General features: G+C 45.0%; 1 pseudogene across 1 annotated transcript; it reads left to right on the top strand.

Moving 5' to 3' along the window:
• Window positions 1-4784: 4784 nt before the first annotated feature.
• LOC149320797 (uncharacterized) lies at window positions 4785-19353 on the top strand (annotated as a pseudogene). Its single transcript, XR_016272001.1, has 6 exons — window positions 4785-6678; window positions 8454-8547; window positions 8847-8996; window positions 12216-12321; window positions 15653-15839; window positions 17973-19353. The product of XR_016272001.1 is annotated as an uncharacterized LOC149320797 (transcript).
• Window positions 19354-25543: the final 6190 nt, after the last annotated feature.

Here is a 25543-nt window from a genome sequence, read left to right as displayed (position 1 = left end):
TGTTACCTGTGGAAAGAAAGGCGTGAAAGGATGGCCAGCAGGTTGGGTCTCAGCTTGTAGGTCTACATAACACACAAGGGAAATGTTGGAGTCTCATGATAGCACATCCCATGACATTTTGGAGGGGCTTGTTGGAGTATAGAGCACTCTGGACCGAAAATGTCCGGATTAAAGTCCTCTTTTTGAGTACTCGGCTGTTCCGCAGTTATTTATCAGGCTGGCAGCTTCTGTACAGGAGAATGTTTTCTTTGCAGCCTGCACAGAGCTACACAGCAGAGACCTTCCAGTGGCGTTCCCAGGGATGTAGCTAGGATTTTAAGAAGGGGGGGGGGTCCAACCATTATAATGGGGCTTGGGTGCGGCAGCGCAGCAGCACACACTATTCATTTTTCTAATAGAAGGAGGGGGGTCTGGAACCCAAGAAACCCCCCCCCCCTTGGCTACGTCCCTGGCGTTCCTGCTTCATGTGCATGTCTCCTGCATGTTTGCATGTTTAATCCTGATTCTACATGCCCCAACAAGTTGCTCTCCGCCAAAAAGATGACCCAGAATCAGGATGCTATGATCCTGGTAAATCCTGGTGTGGAAGTGGTTTGGTTTGGTGGTTTTTCTTACTTTCTTTTCCTCTGTTAAGCCACTGTATCTGCTTTTGCTTTAAATGGAAAGGCTGTTTTGACATGATCATGCTGTCACAGTACTTTAGGATCATAGATAACATGTATAAGGAGTTTGGTTTTGATGTATGATGGGATATGTGGTGGTTTGACAAGAGGCAAACCTGATCTGTCTGGGTAATGAACAGATGTGCAGGGGAGTGAATTGGTACTGACATTCACCAGGCAGGGACGTAGCCAGGGGGAAGGGTTCTTGGGGTCCGGACCCCCCTTCCGTTAGATAAAATGAATGGTGCATGCTGCTGCGCCGCCACACCCAAGCCCCATTATAATGGTGGCACTTACTCTGGACCCCCCCCCCCTTCCCAAAATCCTGGCTACATTCCTGCACCAGGGCCAGTCTCTCTGGAAGCTGGAGAAGATCCTATGTCCAGAGGGGCAGAAGGTGAGCAGGAGGAGATGCGTGAATGTTCAAATATGAGCAAATAAGCTCCTAGAAATTCAGAGCATTGACTATTCCAACAGAGGCTTTAAATCTCTGCTTTGAACCAGCCAACCCTGGTTTATATATACTATAAATTAAAAAGTGCAGCGCACACACCCATCATGCACAACCTCCAACTCCATAGTCAAAATGCAGAGGGCCTAGCCTAAGTAAGAAGCAGTGTTGCCAACAAGCCTCGAAGATATCCCCCGGCATGTTTTACCAAAATCCCCAGAATTCCCCAATATTACCAAGAATATTCAATCAAAATCCCCGGAAAGTCCCGGTAATGTTAATATGGCGGATCTTTTGCAAATAGATGTAAACATAATTGAATAAAAAATAATTGTAACTTATTTCAACTCTCAAAATTACCATTGACCCAAACAAAGAATCTTTCAGTCCTTTCGTGTTAAGCTGCAACCACACTGGCTGCTGCACTAGAAACATCACAGCAGCATAGTCCTATGTGCAATGGATCTATTGTAGTAGGCTCCCCACAGTACTCACTGTACAGCATAGTGTAGTGGTTTGAATTATGGATTATTTATTATTTATTTATTTTACTTTTATCCCTCCTTTCTCCCAAGTTGGGGCCCAAGGTGGCTCACAATTAAAATAATCACATTAAAACAGTAAAACATTTTAAAACATACAAAATTTAAAATTTATTATATAGATATATAATATAATATAATATATTAATATAATATAATACAGTCATCCCTCCATATTTGCATTTTTGATATTTGCGGATTTGATTGTTCGTTGATTTGATTAATATTTTCTCTCTAGGAATATCTAGGTCCTCCAGTACAACTCTATGGTCAACTTTAACCAAAAGTCGCACTCAAGAACCTAGAGATTCCTAGAGAGAACACTCTATTAGGCCTTTGTAGCTCCTCCAGTGCAGTTCTATGGCCAGTGTCTGTCGGACTTTGACCACAGAGTTGCCCTGGAAGACCTAGAGATTCCTAGAGAGGTGCCCTCTCAGGTAAAAACATGATGTTTTTGTTATTTGTGGTTTTTCCATGTTCACGGGGGGTCTTGTGCCCCTAACCTAGTGAATTTGTTTGTCTGTGTGGTTTTTTTTTTTGGGGGGGGAGCAGGGGGCTTTTTAGTTGGCTGGTGTCTTGTTTCTGTGCTCTTGCACGGCCTTCTGTTCAAGCTTGTTATTCCTGGCTGGCATTTCTCTGCCATGTCTATTCATCCCAGCTAAAAATAAAAACAATCCACTAAGGGGCAAAACATGGAAAAGTTGCTTCTCTGCTGGGTACAAAATCTGTGTCCTCACTATTTACCGCTCATAGGGCCTATGCTGTTGAAGCAACATGCATCTTTGTCTGGCCTTGAAAGCGCTCTTGGGGGGGCTGGGACTCTGCGCCCAGTTCTGGCACAAGGCAAAGCGCATGGATTTCTGGCTGAACTGTTTGTGTTGGGAAAACTAGCGCCAAACTATCGACACCTTAGAAAGAAATCAGAGAAGGCACTTCATCAAACTCAGAGATTGTGCTGAGGGTACAAACACAAGTCCAGAGCTGGTCCTCAATCTGCACATGCACAAACACACACTCCAGAAACAGAAATGCAGGAAGGTTCCAAGCTCATCGCATGGTCCCTTTAAAGCCATAAGGAAGTGCTTTGTGGGTAGAAAGTCATTTGTGGATCATCCTGGGGCATCAGTACATCTTGATCCACAAATGACTTTCTGCCCACAAAACGCTTCGTCCTGGCTTTAGCGGAACCATGCAATGAGCTGGACTTGGGCTCCGTGTGGTTTCTGTTTCTGGAATGAGGGGAGGGTGGTCCCGTTGGGGCAGAAGCTGGAGGAGCTGCAAATGCCTTCTCTTTAGGAATCTCTAGTTCCTTCGGGGGGACTTTTGCTTAAAAGGTTGATGATAGAGTGGTGCTGGAGAACCTAGATTTTCCTATAGAAAATATATTAACAAAACCTGTGAATAATCAAATCTGCAAAAGTCAAAACTGCAGATACGAAGAGACGAGTGTAGTGTATTTATACCCAGCTCTTCAGCCAAAGAGAGCCAGCATGGCATAGTTGTTTGAGTGTCGGACTTTGACCGTGGAGACCACCCGGGTTTGCCTCCCAGCTCAGCCATGGACCCACTGGGTGGCCTTGGGCAAGTCACACTCTCTCAGCTTCAGGGGAAGGGAATGGCAAACCTCCTCTGAACAACTCTGGCCAAGAAAACCCCATGCGAGGTTCACCTTAGCGTCTCCATATCTTGGGAATGGCTTGAAGGCAGACAGTAGCAGCAACAAATATGCTGTCTATGCTCTTCACCATCCTGGTGTCTGATGGCGACCCAAAAGCCATGGAACAAGCTTGTTTTCTGCTGCTCCAGAGAAGAGGACCCAGAGCAATGGATGCAAGCTCCAGGAAAAGAGATCCCACCTGAACATTAGGAGGAACTTCCTGAGAGTAAGGGCTGTTCGACAGTGGAATGCACTCCCTCAATGGAGAGTGATGGAGTCTCCTTCGCTGGAGGTCTTTAAGCAGAGGCTGGATGGCCATCTGTCAATGGGGATGCTTTGATTGGGAGTTCCTGCATGGCAGAAGGGGGTTGGACTCCATGGCCCTTGGGGTCTCTAGGATTCTATGATTGGGGTTTTTTTTGGCAGGATTTGTTCAGAGGAGGTCCCCTGAGGCTGAGAGAGTGTCACCTGCCCATACTTTCCCGGTGGGTTTCATGGCGAAATGGGGAATTGAACCCTGTTCTCCAGATTAGCACCGCAGCTGAGTCTCAGAGATCCTATATCAAAACATTTGAAATAACACAAAACGGGTCTATCTCAGAATCATTACTATTTTGCCTAACCCTTCCTTACTGTTAAAACCCATCATCAGTGATACACCTTGATTAGCAGCCAAAAGGCACAACGCACTTGTTGCAAGCTTTCAAAGCTCCATGGGTTTCTTCACCAGGCAAGATGTTACAAACCAAACAGGAGGGGAAGACACAACTGGAGATGTTTGTGGTGGAGTCTCCTCCTTTGGAGGCCTTTAAGCAGAGGCTGGATGGCCGTCTGCCGAGGATGCTTTGATTGGGAGTTCCTGCATGTCAGAAGGGGGTTGGACTGGATGATCCATGTATGATCCATGACCCTTGGATCCTCCTCAAACTCTGCAGTTCTATGATTCTATGATGCCATGATCCTGTCACAGGGAGTGCTTTGATTGGGAGTTCCTGCATGGCACTGGATGGCCCTTGGAGGTCTCTTCCAACTCTTGGAAGACCTCCAGTTCTTTGGTTCTAGTCAGATGCCAAGCCAACACAGCTACCATTTGCTAGATGCAACCCATGCAACATGTTTCTTAAATGGCCAACGAACGCAGCAACCTCTTCGTGCCTTCCTTGCTGTATTATTATATTCGCTGCAAACTGGAGGTCCCTGAGCGCCCCTGCTGGCGGGTCCTGGGAATTGCACAGGAGAAGAAGAAGCAGCAGCTCTGCCGGGAAGGAGGGGGAGGGGGAGGGAACGAGGAGTTTCCTTATTTGGCTCGCAGCTTTGATTGGATCCCTGGCCGAGCGCCCCGCCCCTTGTGCACCCCGCCCCCAGACCCGAGCCTTTAAAAGGGGGCTCCGACGGGGCGCGCAGCTGTCTGTCTGCGGCGGAAAGTTGAGGCCGGTGGGTTTGCTGCTGCGTCAGAGGCGCGTGAGGCGAGGATGGAGGCGGAGACCCCGGAGGAGGTGAAGCGCCTGCGGGAGAACCTCGTCTCGGCGGCGGTGAGGGAGGCAGGGCTGCGGAGGAGGCAGGTGACGGTGGGGAGGACCCCTCTGGGCGAGTGCCTGAGGCAGCCCAGGGAGGCCCCCGAGGGCGCTCAGGAGGGCCTCAAGCTCATAGACGGGGTCGAGCTCCTGAGGGAGAAGGCGGCCCAGAAGAAGAAGAAGAAGAAGAAGGAGTCCCTGAGGCTGGAGGCAGCCAATCAGGATGGAGGAGGAGGCAACAACAAGACCGTCCCTGCAAGGCAAAGAGAGGGCCTGACAGGTGGCCCTCAGGAGGAGAACCAGCAGCCCCAGCCCCCAGCCCTGGCTCCTGAGGAGACCCCTCCAGAAGGAAAGGACAGGGATGCCTCAGATCTACAAAAGAGGGAGATGGAGGTGGGCCAACAGCCTGACCTCGGAGGAGAGGATCAAGACCCTGGTGATGATGCAGGTGACCAAGGCAGCGGAGATGACAGCAATGGAGATGGCAGTGAGTGCAGCAGTGATGACAAGGAGGCCTCAGATCCACAAAAGAGTGGGGCAGCGGAGGCAGACCGAGAGCCTGGTGCTGGAGGAGAGGCACAGGACTCTGGTGACGAAGAGGCTGAAGAGAGCAGTGAAGAAGTTTGCAGTGATGAAGATGACGACAGTGAGGATAGCAGTGACGAAGAGGCTGAAGATGTTTGCAGCGATTCAGATGACAACAGTGAGGATAGCAGAGACGTGGATGACTATGATGAAGACAAAGACAAGGGTGCCAGGTGTGATGCTCTCTGGGTCATTGAGTGGAAGGTGAAATGTGACCTAAAGAAGAAAGTGATTCACTTGTGGTCTGCCGTGTGGGAAACCCCATTGCAGGCAGTGACTGCCCTACAGGAAACTTTGAACAGATTTTTGCCAGCGACGTTGACTGCATTAAAAAAGGAGTCTGATTGCCTGAGGGGTTTTCTGCAGGCTATCCAAAGCCATGGCACAGTGGAGAAGATGGCAGACCTCGCAATTGTGCATCACTTGCAGAATGCCCTGCAGGATTTTCCAGTGATAAAGATGGGGGCTCCATATGGTGTCCCACTGAAGGAGGAGGATGCCATAAAGCAGGGAATGGATACCTGGTACTCTGCACTGCTGCATGTCCTACTGAAGCAGGTTCAGGAGAAGGTAGATGCCTTGCAGGAGAAGGTGGATGCTGTGCAGAATATCTCTCTGAAGCAGGTAGCTATATTAAAGGTGAAGATTGGTGCTGTACAGAAGCAGATGGGCGCCCTTTCAAAAATCCCTCTGAAGGAGATGATGATCCTGATAGCAGTGGTGCATGAGCTGTCCTGTGCCTTTGGCTCCTCAAAAGAATGGAACAACACTCTATGGAACAAGGCACGTGACCAGGTATTTACCCTGAAGACTCACAAGGGGGATGCCTTACAGGAACTGCATCCTCTGTGGAAGAAACTGGATGCTTTGCAGGAGGCCCTTTGTTGTAGTCCCATTAAAAAACTGGAGATACTTAAAGAGAAAGCGAAGGTGTTGCTTAGGAAGGTGGGCGCTCTGCAAGGTAACCTATTGAACCCCCTGAAAAAAGAACTGCAACTGCTGGAGGACAAGTTGCGTTCCCTGAGGGATACTTCCTTGGAGGAGCTGGAAGAAGAGCTGGATGATCTGCAAGAAACACTAGATTGGATGCAGTATTGTCGGGATTACCCATTGGAGGAGGAGGTGGGTACCCTGCAAAAGAAGATGGGTGCCCTGCAGAAGAAGGTTGGTGCATGGCAGAAGACAAATGCCCCCCTAAAGGAGGCTGAAGGAGTGATGGAAACAGAGGAAAGTAGCTTCTCAGAGACATTGAAAGCTCCAGAGGCAGGTGTGGTTGCGTAAAACCCTTTCTCACCAACCAGCTCTTACTAGAGTTGGAAATGTATAGAGCCTGAATATGTTTGCATAAGATTAAATGAGCTATGATATTGATCCATAAAAAATATTCCAAAATGTTGCAATCAGGCAATATTTTATTAGAATCACCCAAATCTCCACATCCCTTCAGGAGACTATAGTTGGTGTTATAAAAAGAAGATGATGGGTTGGTGAAGAGGGAAAAAAGACTGTGTTGATATATCATAAAATCTTTGCAAGATCTGTCATTTGGCGAAGGAGAGCAAGAGACACAGGCTTAAACAGACTCACATCTACAAGGTGCTTTAGCTCCATTGAAACGTGCATGATATCTTGTAGAGACTGATCTGTTTAGGTCTGCCTCTTCTTTCACTGTGCAGACCTTATGTCTTCAACATCAGTTCATCATTCTGTTTCATGTCTGATATGCTAACTATTTTATTGAATCATCTGGAAGGTAAGGAAACCTTTTCTCCTTTCTGCTTTGTTGATTTTCAATTTTTCTTCCTCTTCCAAGAGCGCAGTGTCAAAACGCTGCACTGGAAGGTGGCACAAAGGGGCCTTCTGTTTCTCCCTAAGTGGAGCTTTTCCCTTTTGTGCCCACTGCCTGTTATTTCTAGTTTTTGAGCTTTTCCAGCTGCATCAAGACATCCAGGGCAGTTTGTTGAAACCCTAACACTTGATCACTCTCTGCTTGGTTTCTATGATCTTTAGATTTGGTTCTTGCTCTCTCTCTCTTTCTCTCAAACTGAATATGTAACTGCTCATCCAAATCCAGGAGTCCCTAATTAACTGATGCTTTTTTCTGTAATGTGTTTAGATTGTATCTTTTTTGTGCTTCTAATTGCTTTGTCTGATAGTCTGTCAGCAGCAAAAGGAGGGACATCTTTTCCTTCAGCAGCAACAAACAGAGGCTGGACGGCCATCTGTCGGGGATGCTTTGGTTTAGATTTCCTGCCTGGCAGGGGGTTGGACTGGATGGCCCATGTAGTCTCTTCCAACTCTCTGCTTCTATGATACTAACCAACCTGGCTGCTACATTTAGTTGCATACCACCAATCTTGCAACGGTTTTCCTCTAAATCAAGCTGTGTACCCACTCGATACCTTGCTTTAGCATGGGAGTGCAGTTTTGAGTAAGGGGCAAAACAGATCCCCCCATGATAAAACTGGATTGGGACTAGGGCAACCGCATGCCGTGGCCCCAATCCACCTTTTTGCTGGCCCAAAAAGAAGCGGCAAATTGCCACTCCTTTTTGTACTAGCAAAAGTCTGGCTTTCCCCATCCCACCCAGGTTTATGGTCCTTATGCAGTGTGCAAACACCACTCTGCTGGAGCACCTGGAAAGCTAGCCCACGTATGAGCAGCCAGACATCTGGAAGGCGGCTTCCAATTGTGCAGTGTCAAAACGCCGCACTCTGAAGTCACCTGGAAGGCGACGCAAAGGGGCAGTGTTTCTCCCCTAAGTGGAGCTTTTCCCATTTGGAGAAAATTCATGGGGTTGGGAGAAGTGTAAGCCTTTCCCCCCTTCCTGGGAAATGTATCTCACCCCCACCCAATTTTGAAGACAAAGAGCAGGGCTTTGAGAGGACACCCCCCCCCCTCTCGCATTTAACCTGGTCCATCAGGAAAACACTATTGAATCCTGCCAATGGTCATTTAAATTAACTTATACACTGGTAAGCTTAGAAGTGTGGCAACTGAATGATACTTGAGTTGTACTCATGAGAGATCCTGTTTTTCCAGGGGCTAAACAAAATGCAGGTGCCAGAAGGATTACAGACCAGCCAGCTAACATTGTGGCCAAAATGGCTGTTTCATCTTTGTTTGAGACAACAAAGTAAGATATGCTTTCAGAATTAATGAAATAGTTAGATCTGATTTCTGTTTCCGCTTGCAGAGATAACAAGTCCTCAATAAAACCTTTTCTTACAGTCGTTTTGTACTTCCCCTTCTGAAAGAACTCAGTCTTTCTTTCTTGGGGTTTATTTTCCCTCCAGCAAAATTGTAGTTGAATGTCATTACCTGTCTTGTTGCAATCCCAACTTTTGTAATAATGAGCAAGGATATTTAAAGTGCTGAAAGAACTTGAAATGCAAGGAAAGGGAAAAAAAGTTTTCATACATGCCTATTCTTCAGTTTCTTAGAAAATGCTGGCCAAAGTTCTGGATGTACTGGAAACCTCAGGGGCTCCGTGTCAGCGTCTGTGCCACCTTCAAGTACTGGGGTGAGGAAAATGTGGCATGGGGAGATCACCCTGGAGGAGCGCCATCGACGAGTTCACAAATTGTAAGTACAGTATTAGTCGGCCCTCCTTATACGCGGATTTGCCATGCGCAGATTTGAGGATACGCGCATGGCAAATCCAGGAATTGTCCCCAATGGTGGCACGCGTGCATGCGCGCTGCCATTGGGGACAACTTCCCTCCCCTCCCCTCCCCTCCCCTCTCCTCTCCTCCCCCCCAACTCTTTCCTTCCCTCCCTCCCTCCCTCCCTCCCTCCTTACTTACCTTTTTCTTGCCGGTGCCGCAGAACTGCTTCGCTGCTGCCGCCGTCACTTCCTCGGCCACAGCTGGAGGAAAGGCCGGGTGGAGGTTTCGGAGGCCAAGAAGCCTCTAGCCTGCCACCTGGCCCTTGCACAGAGGTGGTAGCAGCAGCAGCGGAGAGGAGGCGAAGGACCAGTGCCAGAGGCCTCCTCGGCCTCCTCTCTGCCGGCGCCGCCAGCACCTTCGTGCAAGGGCCAGGTGGTGAGCTGGAGGACTCTTGGCCTCCAGGCCGCCACCCAGCCTTTCCACTGCGGTGGCGGAGAGTAGGCCGAGGTGCAGCGCCAGAGGCCCCCTCTCTGCTGTTGCTGCCACCACCAGCACCTCCGCGCAGGAACCGTGGCGGGCTGGAGGCCAAGAGGCCTCCAGCCCACCACTTGGCCCCTGCGCGGAGCTGCTGGCGGCGGTGGCGGTGGTGGAGAGGAGGTGGAGGACGAAGCGCCTGAGGCCTCTTCGGTCTCCTCTCCGCCACCGCCAGCACCTCTGCACAGGGGCTGAGTGGTGGGCTGGAGGCCAAGAGGCCTCCAGCCCACCACCCAGCCCTTGCGCAGAGGCGGCGGCTGAGAGGAGGCCTCTTGCGCTGATCTGCCGCCGCCAGGGGAAAGGCTGGGTGCTGCCCCTGGAGGCCAAGAGGCCTCCAGGAGCAGCACCCGGCCTTTCCCCTGGAGGCGGTGGATCAGCTCCAGAGGCTTCATCTCCACTGCCGCCGCCAGCACCTCTGTGCAAGGGCCAGGTGGTAGGCTGGAGGCCTCTTGGCCTCCAGCCCACCATGGTTCCTGCGTGGAGGTGCTGGTGGCGGCGGCGGAGAGGGGGCCTCTGGCGCTGCACCTCGGCCTATCCTCCGCCGCCGCAGTGGAAAGGCCGGGTGGCGGCCTGGAGGCCAAGAGGCCTCCAGCCTACCACCTGGCCCTTGCATGTAGGTGCTGGCGGCGCCGGCGGAGAGGAGGCCGAGGAGGCCTCTGGCACTGGTCCTCCGCCTCCTCTCCGCTGCTGCTGCCGCCACCTCCGTGCAAGGACCAGGTGGCAGACTAGAGGCTTCTTGGCCTCCGAAACCTCCACCCGGCCTTTCCCCCAGCTGTAGCTGAGGCGGTGATGGCAGCAGTAGCGAAGCAGTTCTGCGGCTCCGGTGAGAAAAAGGTAAGTAGGGAGGGAGGGAGGGAAGGAAAGAGTTGGGGGGGAGGGGAGGGAAGGGAATTTGTCCCCAATGACGGCGCGCATGCACGCGTGCCGCCATTGGGGACAATGGGACTTGAGCATGCACGGATTTTTGTATACGCAGGGGGGTCCGGAACGGATCCCCCATGTATACCAAGGGCCGACTGTATTACCTTGGGTGAGGCCAGTTTTCTGTGGGATTGGGCATGTTTGTTGCTGGAATTACAGGAAGAGGCTTTGGTTGTTGTTTTCTGTGTTGGTATTTTAGATTATATTATGGAAAGCTGGATGGTTTGAGTGAGAATTGGCTTGTTCCTCATTGCTTAGAAGAGATTTCACAAGAAAAAAATACTCCCCAAATACCCTCTGCTTCTCAGTATGTAGAGAGATCTTGTAGCACCTTTGAAACTAACTGTAAGAAAGAAATTGGCAGCATGAACTTTTGTAGACTTCAGTCTACTTTCACGGCTATATCTTTGCATTCTACTTCTGTTTCTCAGTTTTATTTATTTATTTATTTTGTCCAACCGTCTTACTTTTCCACCCAGGTTCTGTCATAGATTTTTGGGGAAGAGAAGATGAGCTTTTTGAGTTACTTGCGGGATGGAATCCCATGGATGGAATCCCATAAATCCCATGGACTGGTGTAGGTGGATGTGAAATGTATATATATCTTCCAGTAGTGTTTATACAGTGATACCTCAGTTCCCCAGCCTGGCTACTTTAACAGAAAATTCAGCACCAGAGGTAGAAATAACACAGAAGGAATATGGATAGGTTCCTATGCCACAAACAAAAAAAAAACCCAAAGTCATTCCAATATGTTGCAGCAAACTTCCCCTTTCCTCCCAAATTAATAATAATCATGTGAAATGAAAGAACTAGGTCAGGTAAGCCTTACAAAGTCAAAACAAAACAAAAGATCTTTCTAGAGACCACTTGAAACTTTCTTCTAGAGAATATTCAGGAATGATTGTTAAGATTTCCATATTGGTAGCTAAACTCAGAGAGCTGTATAGAGAGCTTTTTAAAACACGCTGCAGGATGGCTTATCTCTTTCGGTGTTTAGAGATTCTGGCGGCAGTTGCTATTTACCTTGCTTATTACAGGCACGCACAGCTCCAGTAGAATCAGATAGAATGGAATCAGTATTCTTTCCCAGCTCAAGTTTTATTGCATTGTTTATTGAAGGTATGCTGCTGTAATCCAGTACTGCATTTCTCTAGCCCTCCTTCACCATATTTCCAGTGTTGATGCTGCGAAAAAAACCCCAGCTGAACACAGGACAAGGGGCAAAGGGGGGTGGAGCCGTGCAGGCATAAACAGATTTTTATAAAAGGGAGATTCTTTCTCAGCAACTTTGTGAACTGAGGCATGTCTGTTCCAATAGCAAAAAGCACTCTCTTCATGCCCTATTTTTATGTACATTGCAGTGATAATGGCTTTAGAGGCCACAAAAACAGCTGGTGAGCTATGTGTGACTCCCACAATATTCACCAAAGTTCGAACCAAATGAACTTCTTATCTCAGGATAAAAGAAATTAATATGCAATTTTGACAGAGAATATGTGGCATCATTTAGATAGGGACTCCTTAAAGCTTGGCCAGCAACTTTGTACATACTACTCTTATTTTTATATCAGAGGTTTGGAGACATCTCATTCACAGGGTTGCCATGAGTCGAGGTTAACTTGAAGACAGCTAACACACACATATATCACTCTATATCAAGATGGCTTAGAAAAATTTAAAATTTGAAATAATAATTATGTAAATAGACTAGAAACATATGTATCTCTTGTTTTGGTAGTGCGGAAAACATCTCTCCAGTTAATGATTCAACAGCAGCGAGGGAGAAACTGACAGCTTACATCAAGCAAATAGAAGAGGATATGTTTGAACTGGCTAACAGTAAGGTATGTTATGTGAGCCAGCCTGGTATAGTGGTTTGATTGTTGGACTAAAACTCTGGGGACCAAGGTTTGATCCCAGCTCGGCCATAAAACCTTCCCAGTTACCTTGGTCACATGCTGTCAGCCTCAGGGGAAGGCAATGGCAAACCTCCTCTGAACAAACCTTATCAAGAAAACCCATGAGAGGTTCGCCTTAGAGTCACCATAAGTCCAAAATGACTTGAAGGCACACAACAACAACAATAACAACAACAACAACAGCATGTGTTGTGTGTCAGACAGAGGTTAGCTTTACAGATGATTAGCTTTCACATTGAGGATTGAGCAAGGTTGTTTCCAGAGCTCCAAAGACTAGAACATTGAAAATGGATGAAAGCTACAGGAAAAGAGATTCCACCTCAACATTAGGAGGAACTTCCTGACAGTAAGATCTATTTGACAGTGGAACACACTCCCTCAGAGTGGTGGCGTTTCCTTTGGAGGTCTTTAAGCAGAGGCTAGATGGCCATCTGTCAGGGATGCTTTGATTGTGAGTTCCTGCATGGCAGAATGGGGTTGGACTGGATGGCCCCTGCGGTCTCTTCCAACTCTAAGATTCTATGACAGTAGACTGGGTATTCCAGAATTTCTCAGTATTGTACTGTTTTGACAGCACTCCTTGGTAGTGCCCCAAGCACATCCTGCCCCTGCTGCTTGGCCTATCATGATATTATTGACTGCTTCCTCTACCCATCCTCTCCCCTCATTTTCCTCCTCTCCTGTTCCTCTTATCTCTTACCTCCCTTGCTCCTACTATTCGTTCTTGCACTATGTGGAGAGCAGACCTGAAGGAAGCTTTGGCCTGTTACAGACAGCCAAAATAAAGCTGCTTCGAGTCACAGTGGAGGTATGGTATTTCAATGATGCATGCATCCTAAGAGTCCAGAAGTCACACCAAAGCCACGCTCCAGACTGGAACATGGCTTTGGTGTGGCTTCTGGACTTTTAGGATGCATGCATCATTGAAATACCATACCTCCACTGTGACTCGAAGCAGCTTTATTTTGGCTGTCTGTAACAGGCCTTTGATTAACCTTTGGTATCTGGTATTGAGACTCAGCATGGTATAGTTGTTTTGAGGTCTGGACTAGAAGCCAGGGCTCATATTCCTACACAATGAAAGAAAACCGCAAGATCATGTCACACTTTTTCAGTGTCTGAGGCAAATCTCCTCTGAAGAATAAATCTTGCCAAGAATACTCTGTGATAGGTTTGCTTTAGGGACACCATAAGTTTGAGGCATCAATCTGCTACTATTCTTCTGCCCTGTCTTGCAAATTCTTGTATTGTTGTTGTGTCCTTTTAAGTTGTTTCTGATTTGTGATGACCCTAAGGCAAATCTATCATGGGATTTTCTTGGCAGGATTTGTTCAGAGGGATTTTTTCTTTGCATTTCTCTGAGGCTGAGAGAGTGTGACTTCTCCAAAGTCACCCTGTGGGTCCAGCGCTCAAAACACTACATCACCATGACTCTCCTCATATTGTCCTGTAGTAAACACTTCATGATGGAGAGTGTAGAAGTGCTTGCAATGCTTGTTGAATCCTAAATTAAAATTGTTTAAAAATTCAGCTAAAAATACCTTCTGCCTCATACACACACACACACACACACACACACACACACACAACCCAGCTTCATTTATATACCACTTCATACTGAACTAACAGTTATTAAGCAGTTTACAACTGCAAGCTAATTGCCCCCAACAATGATTTGGGTACTCATTTTAGTCACCTCCTTGGAAGGATGCAAGCCTGAATGGAGCTTGAGCCCTTTTGCTGGTATTGAACTCGTAACCTTGTGGTTTTGAGTGAGTGGCTGCAGTACAGGCATTTAACCACTGCGCCACTAGGGCTCCTACACAGATTGAGCTATGAATACTTCTCTGAAACATGGAAAACCTCCAGCTGCATAAACTAACTTTTGATCACTGTTGAAGCAGCTGGTGTGAGCTGCCAAAAATAGCCAATCCTCAGTGTGTATTCACTCCCAGATGTCCCCTGCTTTTGGTAATAACAGAAACATAGAATCATATAGTTGGAAGTGGCACAAGGGCCATCGAGTCCAACCCCCCTACTATGCAGGAACTCACAATCAAAGCATCCCTAACAGATGGTCATCCAGCCTCTGTTTAAAAGCCTCCAAAGGAGGAGACTCTACCACTCTCTGAGGGAGTGTCTTCCACTGTCAAACAGCTCTCACTGTCAGGAAGTTCCCTAAAGTTGAGGTGGAATCTTTTTCCCTGTAGCTTGCATCCATTGTTCATTGTCCTGTTCTCTGGACCTGCAGAAAACAAGCTTGCTCCATCCTCAATATGACATCTTTTCAAATATTTAAACAGGGCTATCATACCACCTCTTAATCTTCTGTTCTCCAGGCTGAACACACCCAGCTCCCTAAATCTCATCATAGGGCATGGTTTCCAGACCTTTCACCTTTATAGTTCCCTCCTTTGGACACACTCCAGCTTCTCAATGTCCTTTGTGAATTGTGCCTAGAATTGGACATAGTATTCCAGGTGAGGCCTGACCAAGGCAGAATAGAGTAGCACTATTACTTCCCTTGTTCTAGACACTATACTTCCATTGATGCAGACTGGAATTGCATTGGTCTTTTTAGCTGCTGCATCACACTGTTGTCTCATGTTAAATTTGTGGTCTACTAGGACTCCTAGATCCTCCTCACATGTAGTCTTGTTAAACCAGGTTTTCCCTGTCCTATATCTATGCATTTCATTTTTCCGCCGTACCTTACATTTCTCTGTGTTGAAATTTATTTTGTTAGCTTTGGCTCAGCTGTCTAATCTATTAAGGTCATTTTGAATTTTGATCCTGCCCTCTGATGTATTAGCTATCCCTCCTAATTTGGTATCATCTGAAAATTTGTACTTAACAGTACTTGTACAAAATATTATTTGTACAAAATAATACTTTGTAGGTATCATGTTCTAAGTGTCCAAGTCAATGGTAGACCTATAGGCTGAGGCAATAACAGAGAAGAGGCTGGGTGAGTCAATGAAACCTGAAATTCATGAGCTGCTCAGACCTAAATTAAGGAGGCCTGATATCCCAGCACTGACCCCCCCCCCTTTGAGCCTGAGGCCTCTGCTCCTGGGACTGCGCTGACCTCTCCTGAGCCTAACACCAGCGCAAGGGCATGCTGACCTTCCCCAGGAGGTCCACAGTCCTGAGAGGAATGACAGGAATAGCAATAGCTTGTCCAAAAGGAGTTCTTGGGTGGAAAGTTGTATTTTCTAATATTTTCTCCTTTTTAAAAATATTTCTCTCCTCCTAGATGGAGTATCACCAATTAATGGCAGAAAAACTTGATGCAATTCAAAAGAATTTGGACCAAAGTTTAAGGTCTTCTTTACCTAACCAAGGCATCTCAAGTAATGACTTACAGGCCTCTCGGACACATCCTGGTGCCATTTCTCCAGTGGCGGTAACCACAGGACAAGCACAGACATTGATACTGCCCAGTAAGCTTCTAATTAAGAGTTGGACACATGGGGCAAGGATGCATGTGTTACTTTTTGTATCTATAACCCACTGCTCAGCCCTTTCACACTATTTAATCTCATGTTGAGGCTGCTAAGGGGGAGCCCAGAGAGAGAAAAGTAGGCCAATGGTGCAGCTCAGGGGGAGCAATCAGTACTGATTTTATTTCCCTGGGGCCAGACTAACCATCACACGTTCTCTACTCCTTTTCAGAAGCCTCAGATTTTGAAGGTTGGATTCAAACATTCTCCAGCTGTCCAAGGTTGTTGGGGAGGGATTGTTTGAACCTAAGAAAAGTGTGTGTTATCTAGTAAAGGAGCTAGGCTTGCTTTTTCTTTGGGGCATGGGGCCCTCTGGCTTTCTAGTGGCTTTGAGTATTGACGAGTCTCCCCTGCTGAAATTACTGATTCTTTAGTCTTAAATCCCATGGACACTTCACTCATGGGCTCCTGGGTTGTGACACACATGGTGGCTTACCATTAAAACAGAAATATAAAATATGAAAATTGAATAAAACTATAGTGTGTTGCTTATTGCATTAGCTGGCCTACCTCTCCTGGCTTGAATTCAGGATCTGGGATGCCCCCGGATATTACCATACCTAAATCGCTGCCGATCTAGCCACGGTACCATTGCCCAGATGTATCCCGTAATGAAGCCTCACTCAGCTAGCACTTTTTCGAAGTTGGGGAGCTTCCAACTTCAAAAATTGGCTGGCTGAGCGAGGTTTCGACACAGGATGCATCCGAGCGGCGGCATTGTGGCTAGATTGGTGGCGATTTAGGTATGATAACATCCGAGGGCATCCTGGACCCTGAATTCAAGCTGGAAGAGGTAAACTGGCTTATTTGTTAATGCAATAAGTTTCTAAAATAGCCCCTGAAAATGAGTAGAAGGCATTATCTTCTTTTCCCTGTCATAGTTTAATTTTTGTGTTTAATCTTCCACTATCAGGGTTCTTTGACCCATTCCTATGAAACAAACCTAAGAGATTCTTGAATTCAGTTTTGTGACAGTGCTGGCAAATATGTGTAAGGTGTGATGCCACTTGCCAGGTGCTAACAATCAGTGAGTAGAAAAGCTAGTTTTAAAAAAGTAACCTGTTCCCATTACTCATTACTGTAATATATAGTGATAGTACAGTGCCTCTAAAAGTCTCCTTTAAAAGTTAGTTTTGATAATGGGCCCCTGGACTGTGATTACACACATTACATTTCACCATGAAAGCATCTTTGATTTCCTAGTCCTGTTTCTCTTAAAATGTCACTTTGCTGTCCCATTCAGGCTTTCTTTTTCTTATGGTAAAAGTATGAGAAAAGGAAGAAAAGAATCTGTTTTGTGTAGGAATTGCCCCTTTATTTCTCCTTCTGTATTTCTGTACAAAACCGAATCTCAATAAGTTGGATTTTCAACCCAGAGCCAGTGGGGTGGTGACAGCTGGTGAGGAGTGTAAAAGCAAAAAGCAAATGGCCTGATAGAATATTTTATGGTTCACCATCACACAGATTTAGCTCCAGCCTAACTTTATATTTCTAGTGAATGATGGGCACAGTCCAATTTAAATGCTCTTCTCTTAAGTGTCAGGACCTACCTTGCTTTGTCACATTCAGTGTGCAGCTATGGTAGGAAGGAAACAATCAGGAGCACCTTGACAGATACTGATGCAGAAACTGCCAGCTACCACTGATAACAGAATTATGGGAGCAACAAATTAAAATTAACAGTGCTGGGGTGGGAGCAAAACAGTCCCTTTAAAGCAAGTCACAGCATCTGCCACACTTCTCTGTAAGCCCCCAACTTTCTGAATAATTTTGTCCCCCCCCCCTTCCTCCCAGTACTACTGAAATGGCCCTCCTATGAATAGGGGGCTTACTTAGACTTACAAAAATCTGATTTCTACAGTCATTTATTAAAGATGGAAACTGATTGTAAAACAATCTAAATGGATTAAACACATTCTAAAAGGGTACCTTGCCCTTTTTGAGGAAGTCTATTCAGTGAGAACAACTAATGGGTACAGGGGAGTTCATTGACAAAAAGGCATGTTTGCCATTTGTAATCCTAATATACATAAGAACTTGAAAGGGATTTTCATGTTTTGTGTTTTCTTACAGCTGGAAAGAGGCCTTTTTCTGGGGTTGAGGCAGCAGAAAAAACAAGTGTAGCCCTGCAGATACCAGAGACCACAAACCTCAATAGATCCAAAACACAGGACCCACAACAGCCAGAGGAAGCCATGTCTGCAAAGAGTTCTGAGGACAGTCTTGCTGACTGTGAACCGACTATGACAGAAACAGAACCTCCACATAAAAAACAGAAAATGGACCCTGTTGAGAGGACCCAAGTGGCTCTTTTTGCTCAGGAATTGTATGCTGCTCTGCAAAAGTATATAAAATACGTTACTGTTACTATAACCCAAAATACGGAGAAAGTCGGTGATCTGATGGGCAGGTTATACGGGTCCCCAAACCAGGCCAGTGCCTTAAAAGATACAGAAGATGCAAAAGCCCTTACTTCTACCTTGAAAAAAAGCATTGGCACTTTTTAAATGCTTCTTGGAGGATTCCTGAGGTAAATCTTTGCTTTGAAAGGGTTTTGGAATAGGGCCATTCATTTAACAAAGAAAACAAGGGGGTGAAAAAAGTTCAATAGTATAGTGTCTAGATCTCCCAAAACCCTCAGCCATGTTGGCCAATAGTCTGGATTCTGGGCGCTAAAGTCCAAAATCCCTGAAAGAGCACAGTTTGGGGACCACTGATCTAGACACTATACTATTGATGCAGCCTAGAACTGCATTGACTTTTTTAGATGCCCTATCACACTGTTGACTCTTGTTCAGCGTGTACTCTACTAAGATGCCTAGATCCTTTCACATGTACCGTTGTCAAGCCAAGTGTCACCCATCTCATACGTGTGCGTTTCATTTTTTTTCTGCCTAAATGTAGCACCTTACATTTCTCTTGGTTGAAATTCATTTTGTTAGTTTTGGCTTAGCATTCTAAACTGTCAGGGTCATTTGGAATTCTGATCCTGTCCCCTGAAATGTTGGCTTTGTTTGTTGTTGTTTGTGTTCAAGTTGTTTCTGAGTTATGAAGACTGTAAGGCAGGGTTTCTTGGGGCCGAGAGCGTGTGACTAACCCAAGGTTACTCAATGAGTTTTCATGGCTGAGTGGGGAAGGCCCTACAGAAATCAATATATGCTACACCCACAGCATTCTCTTCATCTAACAAGCTACGATCTACAAGTGTTTTAAACACTTATATAAAAACAGGGGGTCTATGTTGAGTTCAACTTTTGGTCTAACAAGAAGCGAAAATTTTGGCTCAATTGTTCTATTATTATTATTCTCCTTAAAATGGTTCTTAAAAGAGTCCACATTTTATATTTTACAGAAAGAAATATATATTTTCATAGAAATGAAAAAAATGTTTCATGTACAGAAAACCTCAAAGTTAATTACAATATTTTTACTAAAAATGGTCAAATATTGTCCTGATACTTAGTTTTCCAAAGCATTAAAAATAAAGGTTATCTCTCAAAAACATATTTCACTATTCTTTGATTTTTAACGTAATAGTTTTTCATGTTTTAATTTTTAAAATAAATGTTTATTCATTCTGAAACCTTTATGTAATACAAATGTAAAGAAAGGAAAAGTAATGTTTGGTACAGTATATACAGTATACCATGTACAGAGATAACAGAATGATAGAGTTGGAAGAGTCTATGAGGGCCATGCACTCCAACTGAGGGAGTGTGTTCCGCTGTCGGACAGCCCTTACTGTCAGGAAGTTCCTCCTAATGCTGAGGTCGAATCTCTTTTTCTGGAGCTTGCATCCGTTGTTCCGTGTTTATTTAGAGCTGTGGGAGTTATGATTGATGAGTAACATGAGTGCAAAAAAGCATTGCTAAGGATTTTCTTTGGAGGAGGTCAATGGGCAGGTGATACCATGAGTTACTGCACTGGGTGACGCTAAACCTGGGGACACCACTGCTCCCAGCTTCAAACATTCCATTACATCTTGAGAACTGGATCATATATTTCTTAAGATACAGCCCCCCCTTTCCCCAATAAGTCTGAGGCCCCTAACATAAATTAAAAGAATAATGCAGCGGATCTGAGATTTGGGACCTTGAATATCCACGGAGGGGTGACCGCCACTGTTTTCAATGGTGTATGCGGCCAGTGGCGTGCCCCATTCAAGCTTATGGGGCTTGAATATGCACGAGCCTCCTTTTTCGCTGTATTTTAATCCAACATTTTCTCTAAATAGCATTTGGGGTTACTTGAGCCACCTTGAGTCCCTGTACTGGGAGGAAGGCAGGATAATAATAACACAACTAGCAACTGCTACAACAAACAGTTTTTGCAGTTAAGCAATTTAACAAACAACACCAATTTTAACAATAAGTATTTATTGCTTTTTTGCCCAAAGAGTTTAGGAACTGCCTAAGGATTTGATTAACCCCCTTTCACCCCATGACAGCCCTGTGAGGTAGGTTACGATGAGAGATGGTAACTGGCCTATGCCTATCTAGGGGACCTTATGCCTAAGGCTGCATTTGCACAGCAGAAATAATGCAGTTTGACACTGCTTTATCTGCCATGATTCAGTACTACAGATTCGTGGGACCTGTAGTTTATTGTGACTCCCTCTGACAGAGGAGGCTAGATAACCCTTAAATGTGGACCTGTGTTATTGTTATTTTATTTACGAGCAGATCATAAAAAGAAGAGCTATTTTTTTCCTAAGCTTTGTTTTTCTCCAGAAAACCATCTCCTTCCTCTATTCTGTTCATCCAAGCCTCTTTCTTTCACAGTTCTCAGTTCTTCCACAGGGACTTCGGCTGGTACAGCAGCAGCCTCTGGTGTCCACAAAGGACATGACTGCCCTGACCCATTTCTTGCATCCCAAGTGATTTCCTAGAAAAGTCAGGGCCAACGCAATTCTCTGAGTGGGCCAGTTCCTTTTGTGAATTAAGCGCTTGCTCCTTCTCCCCCAGCTAGCCCTCCGCTTCTCCATAGCATGAGAAAGTTGGCCCCCTTCCTTGCCAATTGGGGAGATGCAAACAAAAATTCCATCTGGTGTAGCTTTCTCAACGTGGTTGCCATATTCTAGTTCCTCATATCTGGACACCTATTTTCCATATGCAAAGTATTATAATTATGCACATTATTAATTTGCATTCTGATTGTGGGGCTAGAACGGGCTAATTTGGGGGAGCCGGCTGAAAAATTAGCCAGGTTTAGTCAAAATCACCGATTCCTCTTCCCTTGCCATCTAGCTGGTGGCGACCAAACTTCCCCTTTTGGGTTTGTGTCCCCTCTTTCCCCAAAAGGACCACGCTGGTCTCCCTGTCCCTGAATCTCGAGCTAAGGCAGGGCTCAGATATGATATTCCAAACCCCTCTCTCCTATGGCTTTATCACATGGGGGTGGGGTGGGGTGGGGGTGTGTGCTGAGCAGGAAAAGCCAGGTTTAAAAAGGCATTTCCCAGCAAAGTTCCAAGATTGCGGCGAAGATTTTCAGACGACATTGCGATTAGAGATGATTTATCCTGGGATTAAACAGGAAATAACCCACAACAAATCATTCATGGGGAAATCCCATGAATAATTTGTTGCTGGTTATGCGGGATAAGTCCTCTCTAATCACAATGTGTATTGCTGCAATCTCAGGACTTTGCCAGGAAAGTGCCTTTTTAATCCTGGCTTTCCCCCCATGTGATAAAGTCCTAAAGTTCCTTTTTGGGTTTGTTTCCTCCTCCCTTTAGCTCTGTGAGATGTCAGAAATGGGAGTCCTCCCAAGGAATTTGTATATTTCTGCCTGTTCCTGAGACTGTAAGTGGAGCTTGCATGCGGAGGAAGTTCCCCAAGTGTGTGACACTTTTAAACTGGTTTCCAAAAGAACCAAATTTGAAATCACCCCAAAATTCAAGGCATGCCATTTTGAGAGGACATTTTGAAGACAATTGGCTTTCGCAGTTCTGCTGCACCGATCCTCTATAATCTGGAGGACAATTGGCTTCCACAACAGGAGTGGCTAGTATTTCCGTTCAACATCCAAGAATCCTTCCAGCGGAGGCTGATTTAAGGTGGTCCTTCCCTTCTTAAAAATCCCTTGCTTATGTGAAGTTGAAGGCTTTTATGGCCAGCATCCATAGTTTTTTGTGGGTTTTTCGGACTATGTGGCCATGTTCTCCATAGGGACCACCAAACGCAGTGTGCAAACAAGAATCAAGGAACACGAGAGACACTGCAGACTGGGTCAGCCAGAAAAATCAGCAGTAGCAGAACATGCCACAAACCATCCTGGGCATAAAATACTGTTTGAAAACATTGACATTCTGGACCATGCCAACCACTACCATGTCAGGATGCACAGGGAAGCCATTGAAATCCACAAACACCTGGACAATTTCAACAGGAAAGAGGAAATCCTTAAAGTAAACAAGGTTTGGCTACCAGTTCTGAAAAATAGCAAGATCAAGACTCAACAAAGGCAAATGAGAAATCTCCCAGCAGACAATGAGCACCATCAAGCAGACACTCATCCTCTTTTGCAGACCCTCCCACCCTGAGGCCTGCCATTAGCAACAGACCAAGACACACGCAAATCACTCCTGCCTTTCCAGGTAGGGTTGCCATAAGTCAGGAGCTCCAAACCGGGACAAATGTAGGACAAATGTAGGGCAACATTTTCAAATGTAGGACACATTTTAAAAAATGGAGGATGTGCAAAAAATTGAGGGTTTTTTAAAAATGTTAATATAAATGCATGTTTTTAGGCATGATCAAAATGGAGGACATTTTGGCATTATTCCTAGACAGATGGCAGAAATGTATTTGCCCTCGCGTTCAACTGTACTTCTCAGAAGTGTGTACTTGGTCAAGGGACTGTGGTTTTTCTTCACTGCGCATGAGTTTGTAAAAATCACAGCAAGTTACATTGGCCGTGCCTCAGAGGCTTGTTGATATCAATATCACCACCACCACCATCATCATCACTATAATTGTCCAAGAAAGGCAGACTTGTTAGCATTCAAAGCGCCATAAATACAAAGAAAATGCACTTGCATATATTTAATAATAAAAAATAATGGGGAAAAAAATAAAAAACAAGGCAGGGGTGTATATATTTAATAATAAAATTAATGTAATAAAATAAAAAACAAGCAATAATAAAAAGTAATAAAATAGAACAAAAACAAGCAATAATAAAAAGAAATAAAATAGAACAAAAACAAGCAATAATAGAAATTAATGAAATAAAATAAAAACAAGCAATAATAAAAATTAATGAAATAAAAAAAATAAAAAGCAATAATAAAAATTAATAAAATAAAATAAAATAAGTATTTTATATTTTAAAAAATAATTTAAAAAAACCAAAAAACCAAGGCAGACCTAATGGCCACTGACTCAGCTTTCCTCCTCCTCCTCCTCTGGCCCAATTCTGCCCTGGCCTTCAGGCACCCTTCCTCCGGTTCATTCCTCCTCCTCCTCCTCCTCCTCCTCCTCCTCCTCCTCTCCCCCCTCCTCCTCCTTAGGATGGCTGGCGCGCGCACGTGCGCAGAGAGAAGCAGCGCAGGTGCGCGTGCAGAGGGAAGCGCTGCCACTGACCCCTGCTGAGGCCTGGGTGGCGCACGCCGAGGAGCCTATCCTCTTTGGCCAGCTGGCCAATGGCTGGCTGGCCAAAGCAAGGGACGAGCTCCTGTTTTGGAGCCCCGTGCGCGCGCGCGGGTGGGCAAGCCCTGACGCGGTGGCGGCGGCGCTTCTGCCGCCGAGGAGGAGAAGGCGGAGGAGGAGGTGGGTTGGCGCTGCCCAGCCCACCACGAAGAGGAGGAGGAGGTGGGTTGGCGCCGCAGCCAGCCGCAAGCGGACCCCGAACCGGGAACAAGGCATGGGGGGCCCCAAACTGGACCATGACCGGGAGGGGCCCCCCAAAAGCGTGATTGTCACGGGGGCCGCTGGGTTATGGCATCCCTATTTCCAGGTCACACAGTATATATATATACACACAACTCCTTTCCAGGCAAGCATTCTCTGAAGATGCCAGCCACAAATGCTGGCGAAAGATCAGGAAGAAACTCTTCTAGCACATGGCCACATAGCCCAAAAAACCCACAAAAAACTATAAGACTTTTTTGTTAAGAGCTGAAATAAGGAGAATGTATCTCAAATGAATTTGAGTTGATTTCTGTATTTTTTATGCTGTGCATAATACATAACAAGAGAAATGGTTTCTTTTATAGCTCAAGGAAAAAGAACTCTTCAGAATCCTAAGGACTTAAGGAAGACTGATGAAACCTAATTAAGATATGAGAACAAAATGTGATTTCACTTGAAACTTTATTGTGATACAATTTTTTAATATATAACTAATAAAGACTATTTCATAAAAAAATATATCTGGAGTGTCACTTCACAATTGCAACACGTGCAAACCACTTAGCATTTTCTTCTTACTTACATGAAACCTAAAAGCAACCCTGGGAAGACCACTACTCTGAGCAAGACTTACCTGAAAATGTTGCTCCATGTTGGCAAAGGAGCTTCCAATCTGATTTGATGGTGGCAAAATGTGCACTTCACCAATAGGCCTTAGTTTTTTCTTGCTAGTGGTTTTCTAGTGAGTTGTGTTTGCTCATGGTATGGCTAGTCTCAGTTTACTCATCTTGCCTTCTAGGGAGAGTTTAAGCTTGATGCCAACAGCAGTGGAGCAGGAAAGGCTGTTCTGTTCCATTGTGGCTGTAGTCAAGCAACAGAGATTAATTGAAACAGTGTTGAGGATGTTATCAATACAAATATCATTTGTATTTTTGCAATGGGAATAAAAACTGAGGATTAATAAAAATATATTGGTACAACCTCCCCAAAATGGAGGATTGGGGCTCCTAAATTTAAAATGGTATTATAACGCAAATCAATTGAGATATATTATAGATGGAATTATAGAGAAAGGGGAATTAGACTGATTAGAGATGGAACTAATAGATAGAGAAAAAATGGGAAAATATATATTTTTAGGGATTTCACCATGATAGAAATGAAAGAAATAGAAAACTCTTTTCTAAAGACTATATTAGAGATTTAGAAAAAATATAAAGAAACATTAATGCCTTCTATCTCACCATTAATTCCAGTTGTAATGTTAAATTTTTTCCCCAATGAATTTAAAGAAAGAACTAGAGAAAGCGTTAAGGAAACAAGGATAAAAAATGGATGAAGATAATGAAGGATAAAGGAAAAATAAAGGAGAAATTGCAAAGTTTAAAACTAACCTGGTTTAATTGTATTCAGTTGGAACAATGGACAAAAAATTGGAATAGGAAAACTATAGAATTTAGAGAATATACAAAATTTGAACAAATAATTAGACAAAGATAATATGGAGGAAATGAAATTTTAAAAGGTGTTACAAGTGAAATATACAAATTATTATCAACCAAAACCGTAATGAAAAAGAAGAATACCTTAGGACAATATGGGAGTATGACGTAGCAGAAATGTTCAAGAATGGGGAAAATTTTGGAATCAACATCATTTTAAAAAATTATCTATACGGATAAAAGAATTATTTTAAATTAATTTGGAGATGCTATTTAACAACAGTAAACAATATAAATAAGAATTATTCAATGATGTGCTGGAGAGGGTGCCATGCGATAGTCAGGAGCGCCT

Source organism: Sceloporus occidentalis, unplaced genomic scaffold (assembly GCF_023333645.1).
Source record: "Sceloporus occidentalis isolate IW3139 unplaced genomic scaffold, rSceOcc1.0.p SCAF_1, whole genome shotgun sequence".
NCBI lineage: Eukaryota > Metazoa > Chordata > Lepidosauria > Squamata > Phrynosomatidae > Sceloporus > Sceloporus occidentalis.
The sequence above is the reverse complement of the archived record's forward strand: the minus strand, read 5'-3'. Positions and strand labels throughout refer to the sequence as shown.